The 20,129-nt window shown below is 32.6% G+C and overlaps 1 protein-coding gene across 1 annotated transcript in view; it reads right to left on the bottom strand.

Moving 5' to 3' along the window:
* Window positions 1–20,129, bottom strand: part of LOC111000339 (transcription factor hamlet-like) — an 85,662-nt gene that overhangs the window by 44,697 nt on the left and 20,836 nt on the right. Inside the window, exon 2 of the mRNA XM_022269736.2 lies at window positions 5,351–5,423. The gene's annotated coding sequence lies outside the window, so the exon portion shown is untranslated. The remainder of the gene's footprint in view (window positions 1–5,350; window positions 5,424–20,129) is intronic.

Here is a 20,129-nt window from a genome sequence, read left to right as displayed (position 1 = left end):
CCTCATAATCACGAATATAATACAATTTTACTAAAATCTTTTATACATTTAAATATATTGTATTATTATAGATATACAATAAGTATATATCAATTTCTGTACATCATGTACCGGTATTCATAAAATAGTTAACTTTATTAGGGTACTCCGTGACCCATTCCAGTTACACTAGCTGGCGTGGCATACGACCAGTTTATTTATACCCCTTGCGCAGAAGCAATCACGACCTAATAATTGATGTACTCGTGCGCACGGGCCACCGTTATAAGTGCTGGATTTGTTCCGTCAGCACCCGTCAAACGCTTATTATTATAAAACTGTAAAAATATATAATATTATTATTTTACTTTTAGTGTTAAAAGAGTGTTTATGTCTGGCCACTACGGGTTCAAATGTATACGATACTTTATAATCTATGACAACTTATGAATTAAAATTTTAAAAATTAGAACTTAAACAAAATAAATCGATCTGGTTTTTTAAGTTGAGAGTACTTGCCAACAGTTAATAAATGTGTTGACGGTTTTGAAAATAGATAAGTTTGAAAAAAACCGGTGCCACCCTGTTATATATTTTTTTTTTGCAGGCAAGAAGTATATTTTAGTCATACATGCAGTTTTTCTAATAATGAAATTATCCTATAATCTTATATTCTGCATATAGATCCCAGCTCATATGGGATTCTTCTAGGTTTAGATGTTAAATATAACATGGTATTTTGAGCATTTATAATTATTTACAACTAGATGCCCCGCGAACTTCGTTTTGCCTAAATATTTTTTTTACGTTTCACACATAGTACATAGCAACATATGGGACACTTAGCTAAAATAGTATTACCTTATAGATAATGTTCCCTTGAATAAAAACCTAAATAAAAAACAAAACCCTTTGCAATTATGTCTCAAATATTTTTACAGTTAATTTTTTGCCTTTGAGTTAATCAAATTAAATTTATTTATATAGGTTAAAGAGTTTAATCGCAGTAAATGTAAAAACTACCAATAAAGAAATCTCCTTTGGCTTGAATAATATTTATTAGCAATATGGTCGGCTCTTTTGTACTTAACACAGACCCAAGTATTAACTAATTTATCACATAGCTCGTCGAAACGTCAAACGACGCATAGAGTCACTAACATACATGTCCCTTTATAGATTCACAACTCATTGAAAACTAACATTCAGTCTTAACTAATGGTCATATAAATTGTATCTTTTCATTATTTATTAGTCCTATTTTCGAGACATGGAAGCTTTTTATTAATACAATTGCAACAGCGATTGCGATTACGATAAAGGGGATTGAGTAATGGTCAGTTTCGGCTTTTAAAAATAAAATAGTTAGCCTATTACCATAGATAATTAAACATTTTATTAGCGAAGTCATAAACACTTCCGCGTCTGTTGTAACGTGTTCCATTTGATGCGTTTATAATATAGCCTTTGAAAATTACTGTCACGCTATTAAGAAAAAAAATTAATATGTATAAAATGTTCAGAACTATGTATGTCCCAATTCTCAGAGGTAAGTTTATAAGATTGTAACTGTTAATTACATTCGCTAATAAACACTCATATATTTTATAAAATTCTTCCAAAATAACTTTAATCAGAAAGTGAAAATTATTCGAAATTCAAAATATTCATGCAATTCTATCAGATTATGATTATTCTACACAGATTATTCAAAGATAACTTTATTAAATTCGTGTATTTATAACTTAATCTTGTTCTCGTGTTTATAATAATTGGAAGAGAATTATTTTGTAATATTACAGGCTTTGATGGCGAGATAACAAATTAGTGTTGGCTTTCGTTGTAGTCATTTTGATAGTTCTAGTCACGTTTCGCGATAATAAGCATATTTGTATGCGTAGACGATGGTTTGTGTGACAATTATCACCTATATAAACACCTTATAGATTGATACGGATTTTGTTACAGATTGGCAAAATTAGCACAAACAGTTGACGTACATATAAAAATTAATAAACAAATGAATATATAAGAAATCACGATTGTATTCCAAATTCAAAGATTTGAAAATGTGTAATCCTAATAAAAATACGGTGCCTAAATGTTTTGTCAAAATCACATACACTACGAGATGGTAGCTTCTAAATTTAAAATCAATTCTTTGTATGTACAGAACTCTAAGACTGAGACGGATGTGTTTTCAATTACACAGCGGAAGACTATTGCATCTGTGGTCTATTTTATGTCTTGGCAGTCTAGATTTAGTAACGTTATATGTAACTATTGCAAATACAATAAGGTAATTCTCAATACAACGAAGTAGGAAATAGCAACAATTTAATTTAAAATATTACTGCTTTTTAATACCGACACTTCAAAGTAGTATTTGTTATTACGAGAATTAGATTGGGAGGCAAACGAGCTTACAGGAAGCCCGAAAGGGGAAGTCTATTTCTTTAAACATTTGAAGGTCGTATAAACCGGCAGGAGGCTCATCTGTTAAGTGATGTCGCCCATGGACATTCACATTTCCAGAAGGCTCGCTAGTGCGTTGCCGGCCTTTTAAGATTTGCTACGCTTTTGAAAGACCCTCAGTTCAGAAATACTTCCGTGGGCAGCTTGTTCCACATAGTGGTGGTGCATATTGAAACGAAACGACGGAAATTGACGTAAAATAGAAGACTCAAGACACCCACTGGGAGTCAATTCCATAGTTCGCTAGTTCGAAAAAATGAAGCGAATGTTATATAACTTTCAGCCATCAAGGTGTAACTTAATAATTAGTAAAAAAACAGCTCGAACAACGTACTTCATGCCCGATTTCAACGCAATACCACTTTCTTCAAATTAACTTAGTTTAGACAATCGCAAAGTTAAAATTCCCTACACAATCACGCGTTTAAAATTTTTATTTATTTGTACTTTTACTTTACTTGAAAGTCGAAATAAGTGATGTTGATTTGACCTACTTATCGCATCAATTGAGAGAATTGAATTTTGTATTATTTATTTGTGGTTTGGGCTTTTTTACTCGTTGGAGTTTGAATCCACTGGATCTATAGAGAAGAAAGGCCTGCTGCGGCTGAAAGCCTGCAATTGGTGGGACAGGGCAAGAGGAGATTACTGAGGCTTTTTGAGCCGTAGTACCAGCATAGTAATGCAGACCTAATATTAATTCTTCGGAAACAATTTATTTAAATTTAACATCTATCGATGTATACGCGTATTATTTGTTAAATTATTTAAATAATTGTAAACTTCGATAAATATATGTAACCTATTTTAACTAACGAACACATTCACAGATATTCAACGAAAGAAACACAAAAATATATCTGTATATATATAAGAATTTATTATATATATATTCTTTCATTTTCATTCTTCTTAGTATTATTTGTTGCTTTTTTTTTTAATTTTGCAGTTTTTAATTTTATTCTTTTGTTTTTCTTTTAAATGACACTTTGTCTTTTAATGCTTGTTATCTGTTTTTTATTTTATCTGTCTAATCTGTTTTGGCTTTGTGTATTGTATTTGTGTTTTGAATAATAATATGTGTTAAGTAGCTGTTGATTACTTATTATTAAATAAATAAATATCTGAAATATATTCGCACTTTTAAATCTCTAATACTTTTTAAGTGTTTGAATACTTGTGTTTGATAATTAATGTACCTCGAGAGGTGAGTAGAAAACCGCGAACTATTCAATTGTAGGAAAACCGCAGAGATCCGTTGCTTTCGATATATCAACTCGCTACGGGAAAGTCGTCCGCAATGTTGTTTGATAAGCACGGTCGCGTGTTAATACTTTGTTGTATTCCGTTAATATTTTAAACAAATTTCCAAATGATAATTAAGATTAAAAGTGTCAAGCTTACCTGATTTCGCTGGTCGTGTCCACATGTTTTAGGAACGACACCGCTTTTTATGTTTTCGTATGTATGTTAATGTTGACATGTGTTTGTCTTAATTTTGTGGTCCAAATAAAAAAGAAAGAAAAAGTTTGCCAAAAGATTGACTTTGATATATTTGACACTTCAACTGATTTAAGGTCCTATGCCCCAGCCCGGCTTCCAGCGTACAATACCAGTCTGGTTTTAACTTCACTCCACATCTTCCAGCTTCCTTCGCCCTGGTAATGGATGGTGATTTTTTTCACCTGGTTTGCTTTCGCATTGTAGATTCCAGTCCAGAGCTTGCTTGCCAATATGACCAAAATCAAATAGAATGAAAGTTCAGTCCCTTTAAAGTCAGTATTAATTTAATTTCAGTTATACTATTTCGGAGAAATACCGACGGTATTCAGCGAAAACGAATTTGGGTTGTGTCCGAGCCGCATAGTCATCCTTTTAGGATATCCCCAGTACAAGCTGATAAGTGAGAATGTCGTATAAATTAGCTTTATTTGCATAAGTTTAAGGCAGAATATGTTTGGAATAGCGAAGGAATTTCCAAGTTACGCTTATTCTGCACGCTGTGTCAAAGCGTGCGATGCGTGTAGTTCGAGTACTGGCTGCAAATAAACTGTTCCTTTTTTGAATATTTGGATTTTCTATGCTTGGAAATAATATGAATGTAGTCTGTGGAAAACATTCCAAATTTAAATATTTGGTTTTTAATTAGTTAGAATAATATTTTTTAATAAATACTTTTTTGTACTCTTCTTCAAATCGACGAATGACAAAACAGGTCGGAATCATTGTTTGGCAACTTTTCAAATTGGTATATTTATATATTTTAGATCAATTTTCGGTGATAATATTAATACTAAATCCTCCGTTTAAACTATAAGATATCTATGAATTATTATAGTACAATTATATTTATTAAATGCAATGACGGCGCTATCCCTCCCTAAGGCCTAGTAGCATAGACTATATAGTCTACATAGTACAACTAGTAGCCGACTAATCGCCTGAGGTCAGACCATGTAGTGCTCGGACCACGTTTTATTATAATAAGCTACCATTATAAAGTTTAGCCATCTCCCGGCGTGTATCTATGATAGAATTAATTTTAGCTCTTGCTTATCCTGTTACAGTTATGTTCATTATACATCTTAATTTATGCAATGCACTATCTGTAATGTGCTAATGATAAAGAAAATACATAAACTTCTATACTTAGTGCGTGTGATGACTTTGTATTCGAAATTCAAATAACTTCTTTGCGTTTGTATTTATTTAAATTTAGAATACAGAAATTGTGTGAAGTATTTCTTATTTTAAAATTTTGAGTTGTTGTATAATGGTATTAGAATTTTAATTATTAGGATTATATTTGAGCACAGTACTTTCAGCCAGTAGTCTCGATAAGGATTTAAAATACGTTTATACTATAATATATTTCAACATAGTCCTTATGACTTACCTATTAGCGCTTCCACGTGGTAGTTGAGAATAATTTCATTTGCGGTAGACAGTTTGGCGGCGGTTTTCGTACGCTGTAACAAAAACATATTATTAAGAAAAATATAAACTCGAAATAAATAATAATAACGACATAAATATAATCTACATAAATTTATTGCGTAAGTGTAAGTTTGAATGTATTTAAAATGTCTAATAGTCTAAAAATAAATAAATAATATTGTATATTTAACTACCCAATTATGAACCGCAAGTGATTAGAAAATTAATTACAAGATTTCGATTACTCAACCCCGAATTCAATGTTTCGTTGCGACAATTCTATATTTCAAAATGTCAATCACATCGTGACAGAATCCCATAGATTAAGTTCAAGAAATCGTCCAAAGAAATTAATAGTGCGATCTTTGACCTGTTGCCGAATGATCTCTGCATTGATACAGATACCATAGATAATTAAATGTTGAAATAAAATCGATGTTGTAGTGAATAGGACAAGAACAACAACTACACCAGCACCAATAACAACACATAATTATCAAATAAAATAATTGAACATTCTTTGTTTTGCGTCTAAAACATGATGTATGTCATACACTCGTATAAAAAAGTGCGTGCATTGTATACGTGCTAATAATAATATAAATAAGTAAAAAAATCTGCGTTTATTGCACCAGACCTTATGCAACAAAATTTCCATCTAAAGTTCGAATACGTAACTACTAAACAGATACATCAGCCAATAGCATGTATATTTATTAAGTTAATTATAATTAACTAAATATTTTCGACGTCCTGGTGGACAGAAAAACTGTGTCCAGTTTATGTTTCCACCATACAAACTTCTACTATTTAAGATTATTTATACAATAAATAAATAAATAAATAAATAAATAATTTTCTCAGTATCCCTATCTTACTCTCTCTCAATCGGTCTCAATCGCTCTGTCCCTTTTCTTCGACAAAAACGCTGCACATCTTCGTGACGTTCCATAATAATTTTACCTTCATGCGCCTAAAGAAGTTTCACTTCAAAAATCATTTGATGTACAGGTGGGATTCGAACTGTAGACCGTAGGGTTGTTATCTGAATTAAAAAGATGACGCTCCGCTTCATCGCGTCCCAGCATCTATATGTCCCTTTCCAAACACATGGTTTCGTACATATATGATCATGGGGTATTATCATTATACATGACAACAATTTTGCTTGTACGATACTTAATAACGACCGCGGCGGCCTCTTTTCCTCCTATTACGTAAAAAAAGGAGAAAATATAAGTGTTTTCGACTTCGGAATGTTTGAAAATTAGACATTTATAATGCGCCATCTGTCCGCATACGAATCTGTAAGAACAGTAAAGAAGTACAATAGAAAACGAAAAAAAAATTGATCACGCCGAAATTTTTAATCATGTACATTTATGATATATTTGCAATATTGAACGTGAGAAACGTGTATTTCCCACGAATTACAAAAATCAGATCATGAAGAAATCCCCGATCAATTAAAAAAACTTTCCAACTGAGTAATTTTAGTACATTTAACATTCAATATTTTGATAAGGCCGTAATAAAACGGAATATTAACAGATCTATATATCACGGGCATTGCAAAAACTTTTACGAGGTCCGGTGAACCGTACTTTTTTATTACATTCGAAAGTTTTAGTTACACAACACGTTAATTGTGAGATCCGTTTATAGCATTAATCTATTTTATCTTGACATTTCTTATGCGAAGGACTCTTAAGTTATGTAAAGGAGATAAGATTTCGATTGGGCTTTAATTATTCAGGCGATTTTACAAAACAAGAATCACGTCATAATCTACCTATACTCATATACATTCAACGTCGCTTAAGAAGACATCGTTAAAAACAACATACAAGTTCACATTGAAAAAAATCAAAGGTCCTGTCTGAATTCTATTGTATTAGGGACTTAATAACAACGTCATCAGTTGTTAGGACTATCAGGAATATCATATTTACCACCAAATATGAGTAACATAGTATAACAGATTTTGACTGTATAATAGGGATAAAGGGGCAGGAGGCTAATCTAAGTGCAATTCCCATGCCACAATGCCAGAAGACTCGCAAGTGCGTTGCCGGACTTTTCAAAATGGCTACTCTCTTAGTCTTTTTTTGTGTACGAGGAGGCAAACAGGCTACAGGCCTAATGTTTAGTGAAACATACTCTTCAACAGCAGCTTACAACAGAAGACTTGCAAGTGCGTTGTCAGACTTTAGAAATGCTATAGTAGGTAGGTGCGTGACAAAATCTGCCGTAAAAACGCCCAGTTGTGGAACGTCCTGAGAAGAAACTGTAATTTTAAAGTTACTCGTATAAACATATAAACATCTAACAATATATTCTTTATTTTCTATTAAAGTGACTTATCTGTTTGTTTCATCTTCAATAAAACTTCCTATTGCAACTACATGTGTCCTGAATTTGATTCCTTATGATATAATAATTTCTAATAATACGAGAACAGTAATTTGTCAAATATTTGCACGCATTCGTTGCATACAGTCACCAACTATGTAGTTTGTTGATGCAGCGTATAAAATGCTTCCGAGACCAATTTGGTCGATATGAATCTTAAAGACTACTAAAATACAGGTATATTATAATTATGCCATTCAATAGTCTTGGAGGAGTATCCACTGCATTCTCAACCAACTAAGGATCACCACAAGACTGTCTACTATAATTTACAAGTGGTTTTAGCTACTATAGCCATATCACTGTTAACCGAGTAGTCCTGATAAACTGCTAATGGTAGTTGTGATGGTAGGAAAAGTCAGTGTAGATCGTCTACCCGTTGGTTGAACCAAATTAAGACAATGACGACTCATAAAATGTCTAGAGAATAGCTGAGGATAAATAGAAGATATGGCGTTTTAAAACTGGCACGATTATCATTAATGAAAACTACGAAGAATATATTGAATTGACGTCTTCAAAAATATAAAGGACAGTGAAAATGTATGTTAGACGGTATCAGGTTCTTCTTAGTAGAAATGTTGCCAGTATTAAATGAATCATTTTAATTCAGTGAATTTTTGGCTATAATGTTGCCATTCTATTTGACCTCATGTTTTAAGTGCTTCTTTGTCAAGTTTCTCACATAAGGAAGGCAATAACCAGCGTCAGTTAATATAAAATACTTGTAGTTTATATGTTATGGATGTTTGCGCTTATTACATGCGTTGGAGGAAGTGTTTGTCAACAGACTCGTAAATGTTATGATTGTATATAAGCCATCATATATCTCCAAATTAAGACCTTTTATATTGACTTCTTGATATAAAATGTAGCATTTATTATTACTAAAATTATAAGTCGAAATGTAATGATTACTACTCTTTCTTTAAATTAAATTTTATAAACATTTGTGATTCACCAATTTCAAACTAAAGGCAGAAAATGTTTTCCTAGTCCACTACGTAAATCCAATAGTAAAATTGTAAAATTCCTTATGACTAAATCCACGATACGAGAAACATTGTACATTTCTTAGCTAGCCATAGAATCTGTTATTCTTATAAGTTGCAAATCAAAATGGACGATATAAAGCGTACCTTTTTTTGTCAACGATTTTTTATACAATTTTATTACTTAAACTTATTGTACGGCTTATATATCGCTAATAACCGAAACAATTTAGAGTATCTTTTAATAATCAATTATATTACCTATACACGATGGAAGGCTAGTGACCTGTTACCACAAGAGGAGTAAATATATAATTAATTTCACATTTTTTTCTGTTGACGTTTATGAGTGTACTTAGTTACCTGTATTACCTATATGCGTAAAGTTATTTTAAATTTGATTTGAGTTTTCCAAAGCATTTCACAAAGCCAGCCCTTAATATTTTCATTATTTTTACTCTAAGTTTTCTGAACATTATAGATAATTGACATGTTTATGAGAAGAGATAGCTTGTACCATATATTGTAGATATAGCATTAGATATGTACTTAAAAAAATAAAGACATAAAAAGCGTTTATTCGATTAAAGACAAAATACACAAACACATATATAAAAGATTCAAACACAGTGGCATTAATCAAAACGTTTCCATTACTATATTTTTCAAAGATCGTACAAAATATTAAACACAATCCGTTAGTATCACTGCTAACCGCTTCAACAATTGCTGTGTCATATGATAATACAAACAATACTAAATTATTATCTATAACTAAATAGCAAAGGAACATGGTCTCACGATCAGCTCCTCCTTATTATGCGCATGAATAATTTGTAGCCTTAATGATTTATATATGATAAATACACGAATCCTATCATAACATGATTTAGGAGCTTCTTAATATTCTTCCATTTCTAGAAACATCGCTACTGGTTAATGCGTACTGAGATTTATCATGCAAAGTTGCGTTTTGGACTCCGAAAACTAGACGAAAATATATTCCAACTATATTTATTTATTAACACTTCGTTGCAAGTATACAGAAATAGAGTACTTTTAAAATAACTAAATAAAAAGGAGGTTCAGTCAGCATTATCGCTTCCGAGCAATCTCTTCCAGGAAACTACTGTGAGAAAAAAAAATAGATAAGGCGCAAGAACTGAATTACTACAAAGACTAAAATGAGACAAATATAATGGAACAAAGCAAGGCAGTTAAAACGTGTAAACAGTGAAAGGTTCTTCTTTTTATTAAGGTCATAATAAAAAAGAACACATCACATATCGAACAACCTGAGTCTTCCTTATGTAGATTAATCACAGTTTCATTAATTGTATCATGATCTGGGTCCACTGCAAAAACTGCACTAATATTCGTATAAAGTACAATTATAGTATGTATTTTAAAGTTTTTATTACAATTTAGCAAACCCAGCAGTGACCCGTGAACCTTGAAAATTTATTTAAATTTAAAAATCGCAATAAATTATTTTATTGGTATGGTTACAAACTTTTTCATTCCAGCGTTTTGCCATATACGGTGTTACGACACGACACTAATAAACAATGTGGCTTTCTATTGGTAAAATATATCAGAAACAGTTCAGTAGATCTAAAGATTACTCTATATGCGAAAAGTAAAGTAAAACTATATTACTACATGTATTTCTTGAAAAATTGAATCTTGAGATTAAAAACCATCGCTTTTATTAACTATGACAGCGTTCTCGTTGACATTTTTAGAATTTACCTTATGTTACAACTTTCCTTATGATGGTGAATATTGTTACAGCAATATAAGACTTTATTGCTATGAAAATTAAGACTAATTTCAGATGCAACACGCAAGGTTATTGCGAAAATCGCGAAAAATTGCGAATTTAAAGATCAAAAATTAAATGAATGTTGACAGGGTTGTCAATTAATTAATTTACAAATATAAAGTAAATTAAAACTTAAGGTTAATTTTAAATTAAATCATAATTATGCGTAATGTGCTCTGTTGCGTAGTGGATGGAATATAATTTAGATGATAATCATTGGGCTTTGATACTGTCAAAACAATAAGTACACATTGAATGATCACCTACATTCATTTCAAACATTTATTTCGTCATATTTTTTTTGTAGAATAGGGGGCAAACAGACAGGAGGCTCACCTGATGTTAAGTGATACCGCCGCCCATGGACACTCTCAATGGCAGAGGGCTCGCGAGTGCGTAGCCGGCCTATATGTTTATTATTTGAGCTTATATCCTGGATGTCATAAGTTTTAAAGACAAACTGCAAACTCCTCTATATTATTATCCTCTATACTGATAAGATAGCTCTGGATACTCAGATGCTCCTCTCACACTTTTAAATCAATTTTCCTTTACAATTTATGAATCAACTTATTGTTTTTTTCTCTTCACGTCTTATATATAAGCATATAAGTATTTGTCATATTAAATCGTGTATTTTATAAATGTATGAGTGTACCAAGCGTTGGCAATTTAGAAAGGAACTCATACAACATAGTTCTTTTTATTATGTCCTAATTCCTGTATTACTAAACATATTATTAAATCCGTGGCAACCCTTACTCATTGTGACCTCCATTAGTGCATTAATGTTGCCCTTGCTCTTTGTCGAACGCCATCTTTCGGCCGTTTTATTACGACGACTCATCTGCTCCGTTAGTCAGAACTGGTCTTGCTTCCTACGAACACAGGATGTTGCTCCACATACATACGTTTAATGGCTACTGATTTTTATTACGACATGTCGATTTTAATTCACGAGAGAATTATATTATGAAATTATTATGTTGTTGGAGTAAAGGAGTGTTTAAAAATATATAACGACCCCTGTGCTAAGAGTATACAAGTAGGTTTCTGTAATTTAATTTTTGAATATTAGCTTTTGGTTATATTTTAGTGTGGGTTATATATGATTTTAAATCGTTCCGTTGTACGTGGTAAATGTTTGAAGCAGTTTCTTTATTATTTAATTTACAATTATTCATATTATTACTGTGCAGGTAAAGAAAATTGTAAATACTGTATTTGTATACCACATTTAGTAAGGAGAATTTATTTTAGAAATATACATAGTATTATAGTAAAATAAATATATAGTAGTAAATATACATTTTAGAATATACGGTAGAATGCTTTACCAAAGTTTATCAGTTATAAATTTAATATAGTCAATATAAAAATATATACAAAATAAGTACGCGCATCACTGAGTACTTAGTTTTTATACCGAACCATTGATCAGACAGATAACACTTTAACATGTAATCAGTAGTTAAAATGCCAGATTGTTAACATACAACATATCAAAGGCTCCGCTAACTATAACTACATTAAGCAAATGTAGAGTTTATGCAAATGTAATAAGGGCTATTATTTCTTAATGATTATTATAAAAATCGTGCTCACGGTAGCCGAAATCAGGGGTCAGGGATCAAGCGTGATCGAAAGCTGATATTAGATAGGCGAATGACGCATGCGTGAATGAGATATTAGTTAAGTAAACTGACTATGATGAAACGCTTGTCATGTATAGCCATTTGCATCTGATAACAATATGATAAATGCGATTTAAATATTGTTAAATGATGAATTTAGTTCCGAGAAACTGGATTATAGGATTTTCCAAATGATCGTGTCACCCTTGCTTACAGCCTTGAGGGAACTCTTCGTACAACGCAAAAGCAAAATTAATAAATGAAAACGAATTAGTGTGATTTAAGTTAATGCAACAAAAAAAATTATAATTTATATGTTATTTTATGAAGTTAGCATTAGAATAATCATCTCTTTCGTTATAAAGAGTTCAACGCGCAATGAAACGCGCGTTGAACTCTTTATAACTGCTACTTTATGTACATACTAGATTAAGTATTCGTTAATGAATACGCTTTATATGCATATTTTTGTAAAAAACGATATAACATATGAAATATTCAGATAAGCACCGCCCTAATAAATCACGCAAGTTAAAATAATAAGCAATATAAATGAAGGTACGACACTTTCTACACGGTGAAAGCCTGAAATGGCCGTACATCAAGCGTGAATCTGCCAGTATCAGCTGGACCATTAAAATTATCTCGGCGACCACGTCAACTCTAATCTCTTCAAGGTTTTGTAGTCGTCGTCCAGTTATAGTGATAAGGTGAAATATTAAAACTACTGTAGGTTAAGTGTTCAGAGGAGTTGTTCTGATTAATACCTACAGCTGAGTTTCATCATCGGACGTCGAGGCAGAATACGAAATTCCACCCGTATCACCTCGACGTCCGCCGTTCTACAACTGCGCGTTTTTCAAGGCAGTTCTTGCCGCGCACCACCACTTTGTGGAACCAGCTACCCATTGAAGTATCTCCGAACCAATTCGACTTAGGGTCCTTTAAGAAAAGAGCGTAGTGAATCATAATTCAAAATAGTCTTGTTACTTTAGATTCGCGTTACTATAAAATTTTCAATCGCTTTGGTTGTGGAAGTAAAGCCTTACTATACTGTCAGACACAATAAATAAACAAGTGCTTTGAACTTGCCGCCTCAGTTAATTTAAAGTCCACTCATTTGGGCACCCAATTAAGTGAATATTGCACTCACGAAAAACATACTTAGTTCCTCAAAGTTTTTCATTTCCACTCTCCACATTTTGCAGTCATGATACTGGCTGTTAAATATTTTTGAGTTTTGTCACATATTTGTATATTATTTATTTAATGATATAAGATGACAATACGGGTCACCCCAATGCCCCGAGTTACACTTATATTACATACATAAGAATACATGCAATATACAGAGAAAAAAACAAAAAACGATATAAGATATTTCTCTCTTTCTCTCTCTGTTACCGCTATAGGATCAGTAATATGCCTATCGATGTTAATAATTAAACTTCAAAGAGATTTAGTCAATAATGTAATTGATACTTACATGCTCGAAGATTAGAGATATACTCATTTTTTTTATAGAAAAGGGGTCAAACAGGTAGGAGGCTCACCTGAAGTTAAATGATATGATATATGATACCGCCGCCCATGGACATTCTCAATGCCAGAGGACTCGCGAGTAGTCGTTTAAGTCGTTCAAAAAAAGAGCGTACATTGGTACCCTAAGTCGAATTGGACATCGTCACAATTCATTTATCATTGAATTTTGACGATTTTCGTCAAAAACGCTAAAATAAATTCAATAAAATATAAAAAAAAGACGCCGAAAACGTATTTACCTTTAAACATTTATTATTACCAATATTTTACGTGGCACTGTTATTCGCACGCGAAAACAACAAGTTTTATTATTTAAATAATGCTTCAGATATTTTGTTTTTCTTAAAGTAATGTTTCTTCTGCGGTTGCCCTACTGGCTTTAGCGTGCGACTCTCTTCCCTGAGATCGTAGGTTCGACTTTTCTATGTACGTATTTAGCATTCACTCAAATGGCGAAGAAAAAACATCGTGAGGTCTCATCGTCAGACTCAAAAAGTCGACGGCGTGTGTCAGGCACAGGAGGCTGAACTGCTATTAGACTGACAAATGATCATGTACCAGATACAGAAATCTGATGACCAGACCTAAAAAGGTTGTAGTGCCACTGCTTTATTTATTTTATTTAACTTTAATTAAAAGACGTTGGCTGTCATCCCGTTTATAACCTAAATCGACGAAATGTATAAAAATTCTATTATTATTTTTTTAGAATTATGTTAGTTTGTACATATTAATAAAAAATAAAGCATGCAGAGTTTGCCTGTTAAAAGGGCAGGATCAGTTTTTCGTTAGCAATCCCGTTATTGATGTTGATGATTAGGAATTCAATTCATTTAATTTTACGAATATAAAATTGGCCTTACTCACATTATTGCTAAGAAGTAAATACTTAGAAATAATGATGGTAGACGACAACAAAACTGACTATAATTCGGAACTTCGTGAAAAGAATAGCGTATTCGGTTTGTGAGATTAATTTGAAACGAATAACCGAATTTGAACTATATTAATTAATTATTAAGGTTAGAATTTCATTAATTTATCACAAGTGAGGCATCATATGCGCGAGAATTAATAGCATGTTACGTACGCATCCGTGCACGCTTAATTATGTAAAGTATCGTTATTGAATTTAATACCCATGCGTGAGTTATTGTACTACACTTTAGTACACTAATATGCCTGTACAATTATAATTAATTATAATTATTATATATTATATAAAATTAGAACCAATTCGACTTAGGGGCCTTCAAGAAAAGAGCGTACCAATTCTTAAAAGGCCGGCAACGAACTCGCGAGCCCTGTATTGAGTGTCCATGGGCATCACTTAACATCAGGTGAACCACCTGCCCGTTTTCCCCCGGTTCTATAAAAAAATAGCATCTCCTTTCATCTCTCATTGTTTCTGTTTCTCTGACAAGATAATGAGCCTTCTGTCCCTGACATATATAGATATATTGTATTAACATTCCGGTTATTTCATAATAATGCCATGTATTATACAAACACTGCTTAAAATGTACTCGTTTAAACAAGTACAATATACGTTTCAGATGTTATCGCAACCTATAAATTAATAAAGAAGTATCGTTAATTACACACAACAAAGTCTTAAACTGCTAATAAATGCATCAACTTATATGACTGAGTCTAAATTAGTGGCTCGAATTTATGTTGGTCTAACATTTTATAGTTTATAAGTGCTATTAGTTGTAGAAGAGTAATTTATGATCGATAGATATTTATGTCTAAACATATGAAACTATTTTTGCATTGACTGCTTTTTGGGTCAGATATATCTGACATTATAGGCCAATTCCCTTACAAATAATTGACAGAAGACGGATAAAAGAGGAGGGTTCGCACGCACGTTTTTTTACATATACTATATTTTATATATCTTCACGCCTATTTCCCGAAGGACTTACCCCTTCCACCACGGATTTCTCCTTTCGCTTCATCCGCTTTTATGAAACTCGCCATCCATGCTCGTTGGTTGAGGGTAACTTTTTTTTCTCTTCTCGTACGTACTACATTTATATAATATATATCCACAATCCAACTCGTTTCAACCATACATATTATATTAGAAGGCGCAGATTTGATGCGCTTCACGACGTTCCGCCATCGTTGCCTATTGGAGGTCATCCTGCTGTACTACTCTATACTGGAAGGCTCGCGAGTGCGTTTCCGGCCTTTTCTGAATTGGTACGCTCTTTTATTGAAGATATATGACGTGCTCCAATCACCAAGCACTTCCAAAGCATCTAGACTTTTATACATATATCGTAAAATAGTGCCATTATTAATTATAATGACAATAAGTTATAGCCAGTAGGTTTTTTTTAATATGAACTTGCGTGTGTATAGTACCTTACTATACAAGAAAGTTGATCGAATGGACCAGTTATGGAACTTAACTATGAAATATTTAAACAAAAAACAAGCCAGTATCAGTTTCACTGACGCACCTTGTTAGGGATACTACACATATGTTCTAATTCCGGATTAACCATTAACTTCGACTTTTCTTCGTGAGCCTTAAACATATTATAAGCTACACCTTGGTGTTTGAAGCCTCATCCTGTATCGGTATATTAATATGAGAAAGCGTTGCTTGCTTGAAAAAATACTGTTTCAGCTGGAATCGAACCTGGGTATAACGCATTAAGTATGTATGAGTAACCCTTAGATGCTTACAATAAACGAAAGATTTCATTTTATTTCATGGCCCAGAAAGACTAACATTGTTTCTGTTAAAAGTTGTAATAAGCAATATAGCTACGGACACAACCTTGCTTCATACAGCGCTGCAAATAAAACATGTCAAATCTATTATGTATGTTGGCCATATAAGAAACATTTTTTTGCGAAGGAATATAAAAGGAATGACTTTTCCGTTTAGTTGACACTGTCATAAAACTTGTATTGTCTATATTTCAATAGAACTCGATTTGAAAGTTACATCCGTAACATAGATTTGATATTGAACTTCCGGTGAGCTTTCATACCATAAATACAGCTAAAAAGTTTTTAATGTATATAGGATACCTTTTCTCTATCAAACGCAACAGACATTTTCCTAAAACAGATTACTAAACGTATTTTCTTTTCTTTAAATTTTAAAAGGCTTTTTTCTTGTTATACTAAAAAAGTCTTTATTCATTTTAAGAAGGTACATCTTTCTTTTCATAGTGTAAGATTTGGGAAGCCTTTTAAGTAAATATACCTGTGTTAGGGTTCCCAGCTCTTCCATAACAAACATAATTACTTGAAATATCATTATTTAACCAATTCGTTTTATTTTTATTTTTTGAACCGTTATCATCACACCTGTGTTACATTATTTAATTCGTTAATCACTGGTTTTTAAAAACACCTTTTAGTTTCACTGAGGTCATAGCGTAATATATATGCTTTTCGAAAATGTGTGTAACAAAAAATAGTTTTAATAGAGATTTATTTTCCAGTATCAAACTGAAAACTGCAAAAATTAAAGCAATATTTCAAATCACAACCATCATTTTAAGTTGAAGACGTGTCCTAAGTAGCTTGTATTACGAATTCATATCAAGATCAATAAAACCGAAATTCGTCTTTGTTACGTAAATATCGAAACGATCAGATAACGGGTAACGGCTCGTTGGATACTGCGATTTTGTTACTGTCATATGGGTTGGTCATGCATGAGTTGATATGCCACTTACGATTTAACTAATTTTTTACACCTCGGCTCTTCGGTGGATATGACGAAACAATACGAATGCACGAGGCAAATTAGGACAATCGGAAACAAATACATTTTGGTACATTTTTGATTATCTATCAATCTAAATAGATATACGTCTGTGAAGACAATATTTAGTAATATTATTCAATTAAAGAAACATTACCAGATTACCAGTGGATCTACAACCTTTTTAGCTCTGGTCCTCCTAGATTTATGTATCTGTTTCGTGATCATGATCTAATAGGAGAGTAGGTCATCTGTGCCTGACACCCGCCGTCAACCATAAGGGTCTAAGGCATCCCGGTTTTCTTACGATATTTTCCTTCAAAGTTTGAGTGAATGTTAAATACAGATAAAAGTTCATTAGTGCACAACTGGGGATCGTACCTACGACCTCAGAGAAATCGCACGTTGTACCCACTGGGCCACTTGCACTGCAGAAGAAACATTACTTTAAGAGAAAACATAAACAATTCCCTATCTTTTTCTTGTTTGTTTTCGCGTGCGGATAACAGTGCCACGTAAAATATTGGTAATTATAAATGTTTAAATGTAAATGCGTTTTCGGCGTCCTTTGAAATATATTTAATTTTATAATTGTAATATTTAAATTTAATTGACCTATTAGTAATTAAGACTAATCGTAAAATATAATAAAAGTTGGCTTTCTGTACGTGCACTTAAAGTTATAATAAATTTTAAAACGACACAAGTCATATTAATCAGTTCCTGAAGAGCCTTGAAAAACTTTTAAGCCTCAATCAATTGAACAATATATTCGTTATTACTTTTGCAACAATAAATCTGTGGAGTAATTGCAATTAATGAGACCATTTCTGAGTCACCAGCGGGGGTCTGATGCTTCAATGGCCTTATCATATCGTAAGGTCAATTCAACCTGTCAAAAATTACAAAATCTAAAGGGTCTTTTAGTATCAGAGTTATGCGACGAGTCATAGTTTTGGAGTGTGAAAACCAGTATCCACTGGAACCACAATACATATATCCAAATCCATAAACAAAACCAGCAGGTTTTCCGAGTCTATCTAAAATATATTGTTCTGTTCTGTTGCGGAATATTAATAACTGAAACAATTCAGGGCCTCTTAATTTCCTATTAATTTTTCTCGTGAACCTGAAGAGTGAGCTGGTGGTACCTCAAGGATCGCTTTCTCGTCACAATCTTACTCACTTGCTACACTCTTGACACCTCAATATCCTTGGTTTTCTTTGTGTTAAAACAGTTAGGTCCAAGTTACCAAATTATGTTAAGACTTAAAATCAGATGCTTCAATGTCATCGAAAGTAAGGTCATAGGGACAGTTCAAGGGGTACCTTCACCTCGCCTTGATCAATCACAAAACCATTCAGGCATATTGTTATAGATCCTAACGATTGCGTTCTTTAATTATAGCTTGGCCTAATAGTAGGCTTGTTCTTAGCGTGAATTGATCGTTATCTATTCATGGTCAAATATGGATTAGGACACTGTTATATTAAATAATTTGTATTGATTGTTTTATACAGTATTAAAAATATATATATTAATTTTGTAGTGTATATGTAGTGTAGTGTGTATGTAGTGTACGTAATTTGAAACTTAATGACAAGATCAGAAGTACAGAAATAAGAAACAAAACCAAACTTATTGATGCACTATCCCATTGCAATAAACGTAAGTAGAAACGGGCGGGCCATAGCGCTCGCATGATCATTGACAGAAGGACAAAGATTGAAAGTGGAAGAAAAGTAAAAAGGACCACCAGGAAAAAGAGAGATCGTCTCTTGGGCGTGGTGGTGTGACAAGCTTAAGGAAGTTCTGTGTTCTTGGCAGGAAAATGCTCCAGACACAAGGAAGAATACGTCTTAGTTATTACTCGTATTATCAGATTTGCGTCAAGCTAAATTTGACAGAATAGATTTCATGCGATTATATAATAAAAGCTTTAAAATATCTGTACCATCACTTTGAGTAGTTCATGTCAAGTTGACACAATCGGAATCAATCGAATCGAAAGTAAAATCGATTCACTGAAGGTCAACGACGCGTAATGTATATTGGTTACCGATCATTGATGTATTAATGATTAAATCGTTATCACCATATAACGTAACAGTAGTTTCTAATCAATTCCTTCATTAAATTGCTGAAATTATGTTTTAGTAGGAAAATTCTGACTGAATTTATTCAGCTAAAAGCCTTAATATAAAAGTATTTTATATGTTTTATATAATACAAGCATTTGCAGCATACCACCCGTATCCATCCATCCATCTTTCCAATGAAGTATTTCCGAACTAATTTGAATTAGGGTACTTCAAGAAAAGAGCGTACCAATTCTTATAAGGCTGACAACACAATCGCCAGCCCTCTGGCATTGAGAGTGCCTATAGGCGGCTGTATCACTAAACACAAGATGAGCCTCCCGTTTGACATTACATAAGAGGGCTTATATAAAAATAAATGTTTAACGTAGAATCATAATAGGTTTTAAGGCCATATCAACTGTGTCAAAATATCTTAAGGTTTAGTTAACATGTTCACAGACAACAAACAATGAATGAAAACAAAACATTTTAAAGATGCATATCATCAGCGA

Source organism: Pieris rapae, chromosome 21 (genome assembly GCF_905147795.1).
Source record: "Pieris rapae chromosome 21, ilPieRapa1.1, whole genome shotgun sequence".
NCBI lineage: Eukaryota > Metazoa > Arthropoda > Insecta > Lepidoptera > Pieridae > Pieris > Pieris rapae.
The sequence above is the reverse complement of the archived record's forward strand: the minus strand, read 5'-3'. Positions and strand labels throughout refer to the sequence as shown.